The sequence below is a fragment of the Rhinolophus hipposideros genome (assembly GCF_964194185.1).
Source record: "Rhinolophus hipposideros genome assembly, chromosome: 3".
NCBI classification, from domain to species: domain Eukaryota; kingdom Metazoa; phylum Chordata; class Mammalia; order Chiroptera; family Rhinolophidae; genus Rhinolophus; species Rhinolophus hipposideros.
This window is the reverse complement of record NC_138049.1, coordinates 55,676,532-55,689,423: the sequence shown is the minus strand read 5'-3', so window position 1 is coordinate 55,689,423 and position 12,892 is coordinate 55,676,532. Positions and strand designations below refer to the sequence as shown.

General features: G+C 33.6%; 1 long non-coding RNA gene across 1 annotated transcript in view; it reads left to right on the top strand.

Moving 5' to 3' along the window:
• LOC308494108 overlaps positions 1-12,892 on the top strand; it is an 84,451-nt gene that overhangs the window by 55,135 nt on the left and 16,424 nt on the right. The window contains exon 2 of the long non-coding RNA XR_013992867.1: positions 6,033-6,071. This is a non-coding gene — a long non-coding RNA (uncharacterized lncRNA). The remainder of the gene's footprint in view (positions 1-6,032; positions 6,072-12,892) is intronic.

Below are 12,892 nucleotides of genomic sequence, written 5' to 3'. Positions count from 1 at the left end.
CATTTGTCCATTAAAGACAATTGACTTGCATGAAATCTGAATATACATATTTGATTCCAAAGAAAATTAAAACAGTATAAAGCTCCCCCTCAGAATATTGTAAAAGAATGATATGCACCAGCTGGTATATTACTCCTGATTCTATTAAAATATCATATGAACAAATTCTTCTAAACACTTCCCAGTTTAGAAAAAAAAAGTGAAAAAGAAAAATACTTCATTAGTCAGGTATCTCTTGTCATGGCTGTCATTGCAGACAATGACACTCGCAGAAACATGATGGTTGTACTGTGATGTCTCTAATGGCACATCTGGTAAAATGATTTCTGTTTTGCAATATTAAGAAATCACTTTTTATGTTACATGTGATTTGAATTAATTTGCTTTAAAAATTAAATTATACGATGCAAAAATTCCTAATGGACTGATAGGATAAAGAACTAAAAATGGTGACCTTGTTTCAGAAGCAAGATGCCAACTCCACCTGAGTAATTAATAGCTTTGATTAGCATTTTGAGCCATGATGTCCTCCATAAGAACTGTCAGAGCCTCTTTGAAACACTTATTTTTCTTTTTTTAAGCAGAATCTTTTCTTGCTAACATAGATAATAAAATGTGTGTTATTAATAGAGAATAACGAATATTAAAACTTAAATATACTAAAAGTATTTTTAATTCAGACCCTTTGCAGTTTGATATAAATATAAGGAATGCTGTAAAGTGAAGAGTTTTTTGTTTCTGTTTCATTTTTTTTAGCAGACTCCTTTTATTCTAGGAATATCTGGAAAATTACATAATGGTGAATTGCAGGAAGATGAAGACAAACTGATGCCTACTTTGAAATAAGTATGTTAAATAGTTCACATACTTTATCTCTGAAAACCTGGTTGTGTGCTCCTAATAGGACTATTGCTAGTTAAAATTTATATAGTACTTTTTCCATTGAGTTGGAAATTGTTCCCTTTTCTAAGTGAGGTTCATGTTTATTTCCAATGCAGAAGAACTTGTTTTAGTTTTGAAGGTAAATTGAACAAGTGATTGCTTTCATATATCATGTAATTCCTTACATGTTGATGGCTGTAACTTTTCTACTTAACACATTTTATTCCTTACCATGCCTGTCACTGGTTTAAGCAATCTGCGGGTAATTGATTTCTTCTGTAAAACAGATAACATTTGCTTAAAGCCCTTCTGATAGCTTTACAGCTTCTGCATTAGGAGAAGCACTTCCGTCACCACTGGCATTCTTATAAAATATAATTATTATATATCCATCAAAGACTAAAAGAAAAAGGAATAGAAAAAGGCAGAGGAAATATTTCCTGAATTCAGTGCCATGCAGTCATAATATTGCAAGGGCTCATCAAACCACTGCTCACCTTGATTCACTGCCTTGGTCATGTGATCCACCCTCCATTTGAGCTTCATTGTATATTTAAACAAACAGACATACATACATATAAACAAACAAATCTTAGTCTCTTTCAGATGTGACACTATGTTCAATCCATTTGGTTTCCTAATAAAAAATAAAAATATATTTAATTTGAGCAGTGACTATTTCTCAACTATAATATAATTCACACTTTATAATATAATTTACAAAACCTCAGAAAAGTAAATACGTAATAAGTACCCTAAGTAAACAACTTTATAATGCACATAATTTTAATACAAATAAATTCAAGTGATCAGAACTCTCTCTCTCTCTCTCTCTCTCTCTCTCTCTCTCTCTCTCTCTCTCTCTTCCCCCACCCCCATCCTTCCCTCTCTTTGCTATTTTGCTGTTTTGCTTTCTCAAGACTCAAACCAATAGCCATTTTAGGGTCTCTTTTCTTGAGATAAAAGAGAGGACAGGTGTGTCCCTTTGTAATGGGTGGTCTACAACTCAGGAAAGCCAACCTATTGTTTTTTTATTGTTTTTCGTGTGTTTGTGTTTATGCATATATGAGAGAAGACTATCAAGAGAAAGAGAATTACAGTTGCATAATGTTCCAAGAAAAATTATTTGCTGTTCTATCTATCTAATATGAATTGATATTTTCTTCTTTCCTTTTTAATAATCTCTATACAATAGAAGACTGGTTATTTTTCAAATCTCAAATGTCAATTCACTGAAAAGTCAACTGCAAGCTGAATATGTTGATAAGAATGAGGTAAACCAGAATGGGACAGTTCAGTTTGGGTTGTTGGAGAATAGTCTATGTGATTTGGGTGCTGTATTAGTTTAGTATATATAATAACTATTAAGGAGAAGAATATACTAGAGCAATAAATAAAAAACCCACCAAAAAACAAACAAACGTTTTGTATTTTTCTGTCTTAACTAAATCTGATTGGTGTTCTTCACTTTTAAGAGGAAGTCCTGAATAATGGGTTCAAAATTGGCATTTTCTTATCTCTTGTATTTTTGTTTTATTATTAGAATCATTTCTGTATAATTCATATATTAAACATTGTTCTGCCTCTAATTTATATGTTTTCCACACTGAATTTTGTGGTTTTGAAATAGACACTGTCTACATGGGAATGTCTTAATGAATAATTCTGATTTGTTATTTATTTCCATTATTTCTAATTCAGTTTCTTGATTCAAAACTAAGTGAAATTGACTCCTCATTAGCCTGGAAAGCTATATTTTGCTTCTGTGCACTCAGGTTTTTTGTCCCCCTTTCAGCTTTATTATCTATTTTGCTGCATGTACCTTCCAGTAAGCTCAGTCACAGCCCTTCAGCTAGCTGTCCTCCATTCTGTTATCCCACTTCCACTGCCCAGCATGGTTCCAGCCAGTCCCATAACTCTGTGAACACAGGGAACTTCATCTTGACACTTTGCCCCAAGCTGATCTCTTTGGAAACCCCATATCTTCCAGAAAGTCTTTGTGAAGTGATCAGAAGAGAAATGATGTGTTCCCCGTCCCACACTTCTGCTCACATTTCCCTCAAACTTTTTATGACCTCTATCATATGCTACTTCTCTTTGGATAAATGTATGATTATATTTTAGTATCTACTTCTTTTCAGTTATTGCCATACAATTAACACTAATTTATCCAAGTTCATGTCATCAGTTCTGATTTTAAACTGCTGAAGGTAGAATCTCTGCCTAAGTTCTTCTTGCTCAGTGACTACTGTAGCATTATATGTAAATTGATAACCAATAAGTACATTTTAATGAGGATGCTATTATACATTTTCTGACTATAAGGGAGAGTGAGCATTCAAGGATAAAATGCCATTCTTTCAAAAAGTAGAAATGTTAGTAAAAATTCAAGTCACATATTATCATTTATTTCTTTTCCCATCATTAATTTCAGGGCTTTAAGAAATTTTCAAGTTTTATTATTTAGTTTCCTGATAAAGTACATGTGTTCATTGTGCATAGTTGTGATGTTACCTTCTCTGAATTATGTATTTTTTTCTTTTAACTCTGTGTGACACCAGACCATTCAGATAATGGAGGGAAAAAAAATCAATCTTCAAAGTTCCATCTTAACAATTGATATGTTTCATCTTAACAATTGCCATCACAAACATTTTAGTAACATTTCTAGAATGGCTTAAACTCTTCCTGAGGATTTGTGGCACATATTTGGGCTATAAATTCTTTGGGGGAAATATACTATTGTTTTTACACTGACTGTATAGAAGTCCCAGACATAGCCTCAGGCCAAGAGATGCTTTCACAAAACTGATATAGAAAAAGTTACTTCAAATCCCCAGTTATTTATTATCATTATGATTAACTTATCTTAAATATATTAGTAATACCTTAGATTAGGTAAACTTTTTTAAGATTAAGACAGATATCAGTCAGAAATGAATAATACTGTATTTCTAATACTTTCCAAAGTCTGAGAAAAAAGCACCGGTATGTAGACTGACTTGTAAGAGGCAACACGATGTGATAGAAAGGAGAATTCTTATTAGTGATTTATTCTTGAGAAAGTGCTTCTAAGTCCCCGTGTATTAACTGCCTTTCTCAACTCCCTAAGAGAGCTCTTCCAGGTCATCTGTGAGTTGAAATCATTTGACCTTTTAGTATTTGAGTGAAGTAATTTCTCTTCTAGCTAAAGATAATGTTGAGACTGGTGTTAATACTCCTATTGTAATTGAAATTTACTGATTCCTTGTAGTAGTGGTACAGAAATCTGTACATATTTTATTTTCAATCTGAAAGGATAAAAAGGTCTATAAACTTTAAAATATCACTTAAGAATACCTCCGTGTTTCTCTATTACTCCTTCTTTCAAGTATATGTCTTTGGGGCCCCTGTTTAAATGCTTATGCATGATATGTGTCCCAAGGATGTGAAACGATGCCTGTTGTAGTCAGTAATGTCTTCACAGTGTAATGCTGATAGCCTTGATTCCTCCCAGGCCTTCGACACAGTTCAGGACTCAAGAGCATTCGTTGTGTTAGCAGGCATGCAGCTGCAGCAATTTAGCTGATGTGTAGAGTAAAAGAACCTCCCACTTCCTTTACTCTAGATCTCAGTTACTTGGTCTGTACTGTGACTTAACCTGTGGTCACAGGGGTTACCAGGATGAACGCTGTATGTTGTGATGGGCTATAGAGGAAGAATTTAACAGGGGAGAGTAGAGGACACTAGACATGAAGCAGGTACCAACAGGGTCATAGCGATTTGGAAGCCAGGAGGATCTTTGCATCTCATATCCATGTGAGTCACAAAGTATTACCTTATTTCATTCTGTTCTTGCCTTCCTTTTTGTCCTTTTCCTTTCTATTGTCCTCTTAAAACTCAAGAAATATTCTTTTTTAAAAATATATGATTTATCATCTGTAATACCAATGCCTGAAACATTCTTTGCACTCAATTAATATTTGTTTTGTAAGTGAAGAAATGTATGTGAAAGTCTTAAGTGCTTAGACGTTACCACAATTATAGATAAACATCAATGTTCATGGCTGTTAGAATCCAATGGGAATACTCCCAATTGCCACATAAAATCATAACGTTATATAGAGACCTGTTGGGAAATGTAGCAATATCAGAGAGAAGGAAATAAAAGCCTCTAATATTTTGCCTATGTTGCCGCAATGCTAAAACATTGAATAAAAAAACATTTGATATTGTTTAGAACAAGTGAGAGTCACTTTCCTAGTGGTCGAAGTGATCCAGTGTGCTAGTATATAGGGTTTTCCCTTGGGAAGACACAAAACTTAGAAGGAAATAGCAATATCAATAGGGAATGATAGACCCTGAATAATTAAAAATACGTTTTCAAAAGTCACCTTTAGGGGAAATCGGAACCATTTTATAAAAGGATCCCAACAAGGACATGAAATTTGGGATCCAGGTAGGGTAATGAGATGACTGGAGCAGAAGAGTTTTGCTGTCCCCTGCCAAAGCGGTGCTCTTTATTGTCTCCCAAAGACCTTCCCAAATTGCTACATTATTCAAGACTCTGAGGTTACCACATTCTAAGAAAGTTTTGATTACCTTCAAATGGCAGCCTAATTATAGGAGTAAGTAGGTCTACTTTATTGCATGGAAACCAGGCAAGATCTCTTAACAACTGGAAAATGGACAGGCCAGCACCAGGGGGCAGAAAATTCACACATTGGGCAAGTTTGCAAAATTGTTATTTTCCATACTGTATTTCTTTTAAAAAAATTAGCAAAACTCACATGTATGCACAAGACCCCCAAATTCCCTACCTTTGTTATAGCAGTGTTCATAACGAACCTGGCTGCTTACACTTTAGTAGTAGACAATATTTCCAAAGAAACTCAATGAAGTAACAATCCAAATATGATCTTGATTCTTAGAGAGAGAAACTTTTTCCTAATGATGTGGCTGGAGAAAAACAAATGAGCAGTAGTGCCCTTACATTGTGTTCAGGTTTATGGCTATTGGGGAACTTCAAAGTACTACGTAAGACTAAAGACAGACTACTTAATGAGTTCAGTCAGGTACTGATAAGCCATTAAAACTCTGCCATTATTTATTATTGTTTATTATTCTCCCATGCAAATATAAATTTTTTCTACATTTTGTGTTCCTGACAGGTAACTGAAAATCGCAGACTACAGATGGGACATTCTAAGGTAAATTTTCTTATGGAGTATAAAGTTTGAAATGTTTCTTTTTGAAAAAGGTTTCATGTGTTAAGTCAACTTGGGAGGCAACTGGCTATGGCCATGGAAGGCATTATGATATTTGGCTCACAGGAAACAAAATTCTGCAACACATAAAGTTAACAAGTGTTCAAGAAAGGCCATCTTGCTTTATGCATAGACTCCTGACAAAGACTTAGAAGATTTAGAAGGACACAGTCAAAGTTATGTGAAGATGCATGGAAAGTTCTCAGGGGAAATTATGCAAACATTCCCATAAGCTTGGAAGACTATCTCATCAACATTGTCTCTAAAAAATTTTTTTCTGGTGGTAGAGAAAATGATGTAATTCACCACTGAACAGATATCTGTGGTGCCTCTATTACCCTGTTAATGAGAGAGAAAAATAGAGTGCAAGAGATGAGGACTAGAGACAGATAGAATGGTCCTGAACTCAATCTGAGCTTAGTACGAAGCGCAGTCAAATCTAGCCTAAGTCATTTGCCCTCCAGCCGACCTGCATATTGGTGAGCATGGAAAAATGGACTCTGAGGAGCTTAGGAGCAGTATGATATATAGCACTACTGTGGAAATAGCTGGCTGATACACATGCTCATGGCAATCTTTAGCGGAACTGATCAAGTACAGTTCATCCACATAGACACATTGATAGGTACTGACTTTGCTGATTCCACCACTGTATCAAAAGGGCATATCCTAAATTATAAAAATTCTAAAACAACTCTGTACCTGTATATAAAGCATTCACCATTAAGACACAATTATGGTGTATTGAAATCTGGCTCCCAGAATAATATATAGACTAATAAACAACTAAATAATGATGAGTTTAGTTTTGTGGTAACACTATGATTCATTATTTACTAAAATTCTACGGATTTTTAAGACTAAAATATCTTCTGTGAAATGTTTCCTGAACAATCTAATCCACATAATTTGTTTCATTCCCTAATATTCTAATATTCTCTAATATATAATTAATAAACCTCCAGCAAAGACTCTGTTAAAGTTCTTCTTTTTGAAAAGTGTTATGAGAAGTGATAACTCCAGAAGTTTGGTACTCTATATAATGTTTATATGTGGTTTTGGAAAGAGGGTACAGTTCTACAAATATATGTAAGCATTGTGGAAAAAAATCACAGCTCATATTGTATATGCTCAAGGAAAGATGTTCTCATATATGTAGTATATTAAAATAGGCTCCTCTACTGTGTATAAAAGTGAGGTGATCAAATATTTATATAAATGTCTTGGCTAGAGTCCTTAAGTTTTACATTTACGAGGTATGAAGTTAACATTCTTTTGTCTTACACTTAGCTTATCTGGAGTCCAGGTTATTTTTATAAATACTGCTTACAACTTTTTGTTCAATCCTTATAAAACTTTTGTTTGACAGTAATGTTTGTCATGGATGATTGAATAAAGACTATATAGTCTATCCAGTCTTATTAAGTATATCCTAGGATCAAGATAGAACATAAGAAATCTGTAAACAATAAAAACCCTATTTTACTTCTTTATACAACTACTTTTTTTAAATGAAAGTTTATTGGGGTGACAATGGTTAGTACAGTTACACAATGTGATGTATAGGTGATGTATTACAGAATTGTACACTTGAAACTATGTAACTATACAACTACTTTTATTGCCTTGTGTTTGTGTTTATATTTAACTTAGTGAGCAAGAAGAGCCATTTGGGGGTTCTGGAGCAAGGAGTGACACAATAAAATCAGTATACTATGAAGATGGGTCTGTAATCACCTTCATTTAATTAATAGCCCTAGAAAGTAAAACATTTAAGCCAAGTAAACAATAGTTTTGAAAAATTAGTGTGAACTTTCAATTCTGGTCAAGATGGACTCATAAGGATTGGAATAAACCTCCTACCAGAAATATTTAAAAATTCAAAAATATGTGGAAAACAATATGGACGACAGTCAGTGAAAGACACTGATTCCTAAGTGACAGGAAACAAACAAGGTGAGCCCCATGACTGCCCCAACTAACTGCCTTGAGAGAGTTTCCAAGTGATGGCACAGAGAAGGAGAACATACACAGAGTCTGCCAGCCTCCCTGATAAGAAGAGAGAGAATGAGGAATTCAGGGAGACCAAGGTTGCTAGAGTTCACAGAGCAAGGTACAGGAACAGAGAGACATGCACATGGAGAGAACTCCCAAGATTTGCAGAGGCCCCTCTCAAGTAGTCAGTAGAGTACCAATCAGTGCATGCATTTAAGAAAAATACCTCAGCCCTGGGAGATAACCACTCAAAAGGATGAGAGGAAATGGTTCCTAGCACTCATAAGCACCTACAATAGTGCCATCCCCACCAGCTAGATTAAAAAAAACTCATAATTAGGCAGAGTACTCAGAAGAGTCTTGCTTCACTAGTGGGGAATAATTTATCCTAGATAAACACTCCCTGGTTTTGAAGTAGCAACCTTAAATTCAAGAGCAGGATGGTTCAAACTATTTCTAATAACTAACTGCATCCCAAAACAAAGCTTACAAATACTTTTAGGAATACAAAATTATGTACCACCCAACAAGGTAAACACACAATGTCTCAAATCTAATTAATAATCAAAGGAGCAGGAAATCACAACCCATGATGAGAAAAATCAATTAATTAAACCAATTCAGAACTGACAGAGATGTCAAAATAAGCAGACAAAGATATTAAAAGTTATTATAACTGTATTTCATATATTTAATACATTTAAAAAGTTAAGTAGAAACATGGAAGATGTTATTAAAAATTCTAAATTGAATTTCTAGAAGTGAAAACTACAACTCATAACAAAAAATGCACTGACATAGATAAATAAAAGATTAGACAATGAAGAAGAAAAGATTAGCAAAAGTGAAACCATAAATAATATACACTAAAAATACACTGTTTGGAACAAAACATAGGAAAAAAATAATAATAAAGAAAAAAATAAAGCTATAGGACAACTTTATATGGCCTGATATATATGTGCTTAGACTACCTATAGTGAAGAGGGTATGAAAACTATAAACCTACAAAATCAAAAATCTCAATGAAATCCAAGCACAAGAAACAAAGAAAAATACACCAAGTCATATCATAATTAAATTGGTAAAAAATGTTGATAATGAGAAAATCTTAAAAGCAGCCTTAAGAAAAAAGACACATTACACATAGAAAAGCAAAGACAAAGAGAACAGTATATTTCTTATTGGGGAAAAAATGTAAGAAGACAGTGGATCAAAATATTTCAAGTACTAAAAAAAACAAAAACGCAACTTAACTTTCTACACCCAATGGAAATATCTCTCAGAAATGAAGATAAAATAAAGACTTTCTTGAACATACAAAAGCAGAAAGTATTAATCTTCTACATTACAAGAAATGTTAACAAAAGTTGTTTGGGGCAGAATAAAATTATATGAGAAAGAAATATTGATCCACACAAAGGAATACAGAACATCAAAAATGGTAACTACATGTGTAAACATAAAATACTTTTTTTCTTTTACTTTAAAATTGTTTCAAAATAACCAACTGTTTAAACAGATACAATTTCAACTACCCTATGATCCAGTAATTCCACTCCTAGGCATCTACCCGGAGAAATCCAAAACTCCAATTCAAAAATCTGTATGCACTCCTATGTTTATTGCAGCACTTTACACAATAGCCAAGATATGGAAACAACCAAAATGCCCATCGGTAGATGACTGGATTAAGAAGCTGTGGTACATTTATACAATGGAGTATTACGCAGCCATAAAGAAGAAAGAAATCTTATCATTTGCAGCAACACGGATGGATCTAGAGAACATTATGTTAAGTGAAATAAGTCAGAAAGAGAAAGACAAGTACCATATGATCTCACTTTTATGTGGAATCTAAAGAAAAGACTATGTGAATGAACTAATCAGAAACAGTTTTGGGGACACAAAGAAAAAACCGAGAGTTGTTAGATGGGTGTGGGGGGGTTGGGGATAAGGGGAAAGGTGAAGGGATTAGGAAGCAGCTGGTAACCACAAGATGGCCTCAGGGTTTTTTTGAAAATTAATTTGGGGAAGGTATTCAATAATGTTGTAAAAATTTTGTTGGGTATCCGATGGACATGCGTCCTATTTGGGAGACCACCTCAGGGATACTGTGGATACCTGATCATGGCATTGTACACCAGAAGCTAAACATTAATGAATGCCAACTATAATTTTATATATATAATGTGATGGCTCGGTGTGAGGTCAGAGGGATAGTGGATGGGGGTCAGGGGGTTCACAGTGTGAGGGATATAAATGATGAACGTCTAAGTATTACCTTGTCTTGTACACCTGAAACTAATAAAAAAAAAAAGAATGTAATGATATTATAAAAAATAAATAAATAAATAAACAGATACAATTTCAGTGTCATGTGGAGTTTACATCTATGGATCAGTAAACTATATTACAACAATAGGATAAAAGGCAGGAAAGGTAAATTGAAGTAAAACAAAAATTGTCAGGTTCTTATACATGAAGTGGTATGATGTCACTTGAAGATAAACTGTATTAGTTAACAGAATGAGCCATTGATATTTCAAAATAATTATGCTAGTAAAATAAGCCAGACAAAAAAGACTACATAATTTATGATTCCATGTATATAAAACTAGAAAACACATACTAATCTATAGTGACAGCAGATAAGTAACTGTCTGAGATGAGAGTTAGGGGTGGTACTAAAAGGGATGGGAAAGATACATTACAAGGAATACTGAAGAAAATTTTTGGAGTAATGGAGATGTTCACTATTTCAATTTTGGTAATGTTTTCACAGGTTTATACGAATATCAACACATAAAATTGTACATATTAATTGTATATGGTTTATTGTATAAAATTATACCTCAATAAAACTTTTTAAAACATCAGTATTAAAAATGGCCAAATGTCTTATAAATATTGTTTGTTCATCTAATAAAGATAGATCAGCAAGTAGGATGTTCTTTGACAGTATAACTGAAATAATCAATGTATGTCAGGAAAGCAGCTAAACTGAGCTTTAATGCCATTTAATATACGTATTTCCATTAAAAAGAGAATCCAGGATTCAAATTAAATAAACTTAAAGTGATATAGTCAGAATTTTTCCTGTAACAGAGTTCTTTCCCATTCAAATTTAAGTTAGAACTAATTTTCAAGTGCTATTTTCTTTAAATTCTGAGATAAAGAATTTGTCTTTTAATGAATATTCTCTCACTCATCATAAAGATTAATTTTGTTGCCTTCTAGTGATATTTTTCTTAACAATTATAAGTTCAATTTCCAAATATATTTATTTTCTTATATAATATTAGTACTAGATACCAAAAATTAACATAGGCATTAAAAACTAATGATACAGTTCTTACACATGATAGTTATGTAAATGGTTATAGACTTTCTTTATAGGAACTTGACAAAAGTATTTATTGAACTTAACCGATTTAACAACTGTGCTTCCAAATGTTTATTATGAATAAATTACCAAGGAGTGCAAGACTTAGTTATAAGGGTGCTCATTAAATGGTCACTGAGAATAGTGAAAAAACGGACACAGCTGTGCTATCCAATGACAAAATATTATTTAGAGAAATGTTGTCATATCCAAATAAATCTGCAGCCACTGTGAATAATATTGAGGGATATTTAATGTCCTAAAACATATTTATAAAAAGTGAAGATGGCAAAGTGCAATTGGCAAGACAACCTGTATAGGATATTGCAGTTTTATATTTCAAAAGTCTGTATACATGGCATAGATGCACAAATACTCATGTATCCTATCCCTTAGTTAATTCTGTATTTCAGTTAGGTGTTACTGTGAAACACATCAGCTCAAAATGTTGTGGCTTAAAACAATTTAATTTTTCACAATTTTGTTTGTTGGGTGGGACCACATGAGATCACCTATGGAGAGAGTCTAGTGAAATAGCAGGTTAGCCGGCAAAAGTGTATATGTGGTGTTGAAAGCCAAGTAGAAAAGGTGTTTCAAGAAAAAAGGAGAGATCAACTATCAAGGCTCCCAAGAGACCCAGAAAAAATAAAAATAAGAAAAAAGGAAAACTGAACAATGACCATCAGATTTTAAAATATAGAGGTCTTTGGTGACTCTGTCAAAATCTGTTTCATAGAGGGTGACGAGTTAGAAAGTGGAAGCAATGAGACTACCCAATTTTTTACTTTTAAAAAAGCAGGTTTACTTTATGTGTTGATGCAAAGAATTAGCCCATTTTCTGAAGTCACCAAAATGCAAAAATTGTTTATCTCAATGAAGTACACTAAAGGTTTGCGTTTCCCCAAAGTTTATATGTTGAAATCCTAACTTTCAATGAAATGGTATCACCCTGTTTTCCCGAAAATAAGACCTAGCTGGACAATCAGCTCTAATGCATCTTTTGGAGCAAAAATTAATATAAGACCCGGTCTTATACTATGATATTATATAAGACCTGGTCTTATAGTAAAATAAGACCACGTATTATATTAATTTTTGCTCCAAAAGATGCATTAGAGCTGATTGTCTGGGTAGGTCTTATTTTCAGGGAAACTCAGTAGGAGGTAAGGCATTTGGGAAATAATTAGGTCAGAAGGGTGGAGCCCTTATGGATCAGATTAGTGTCTTTATAAAAGAGACCCCAGAAAGCTCTCTCTCTCTCTTCCTGCCATGTGAGAATAGAACTAGAAGATAGTAGTCCACAAGCCAGAAGAGAATCCTCACCAATCTGACCATGCTTGAACCCTGAGCACAGACTTCCAGCCACCAGAACTGTGAGAAATGA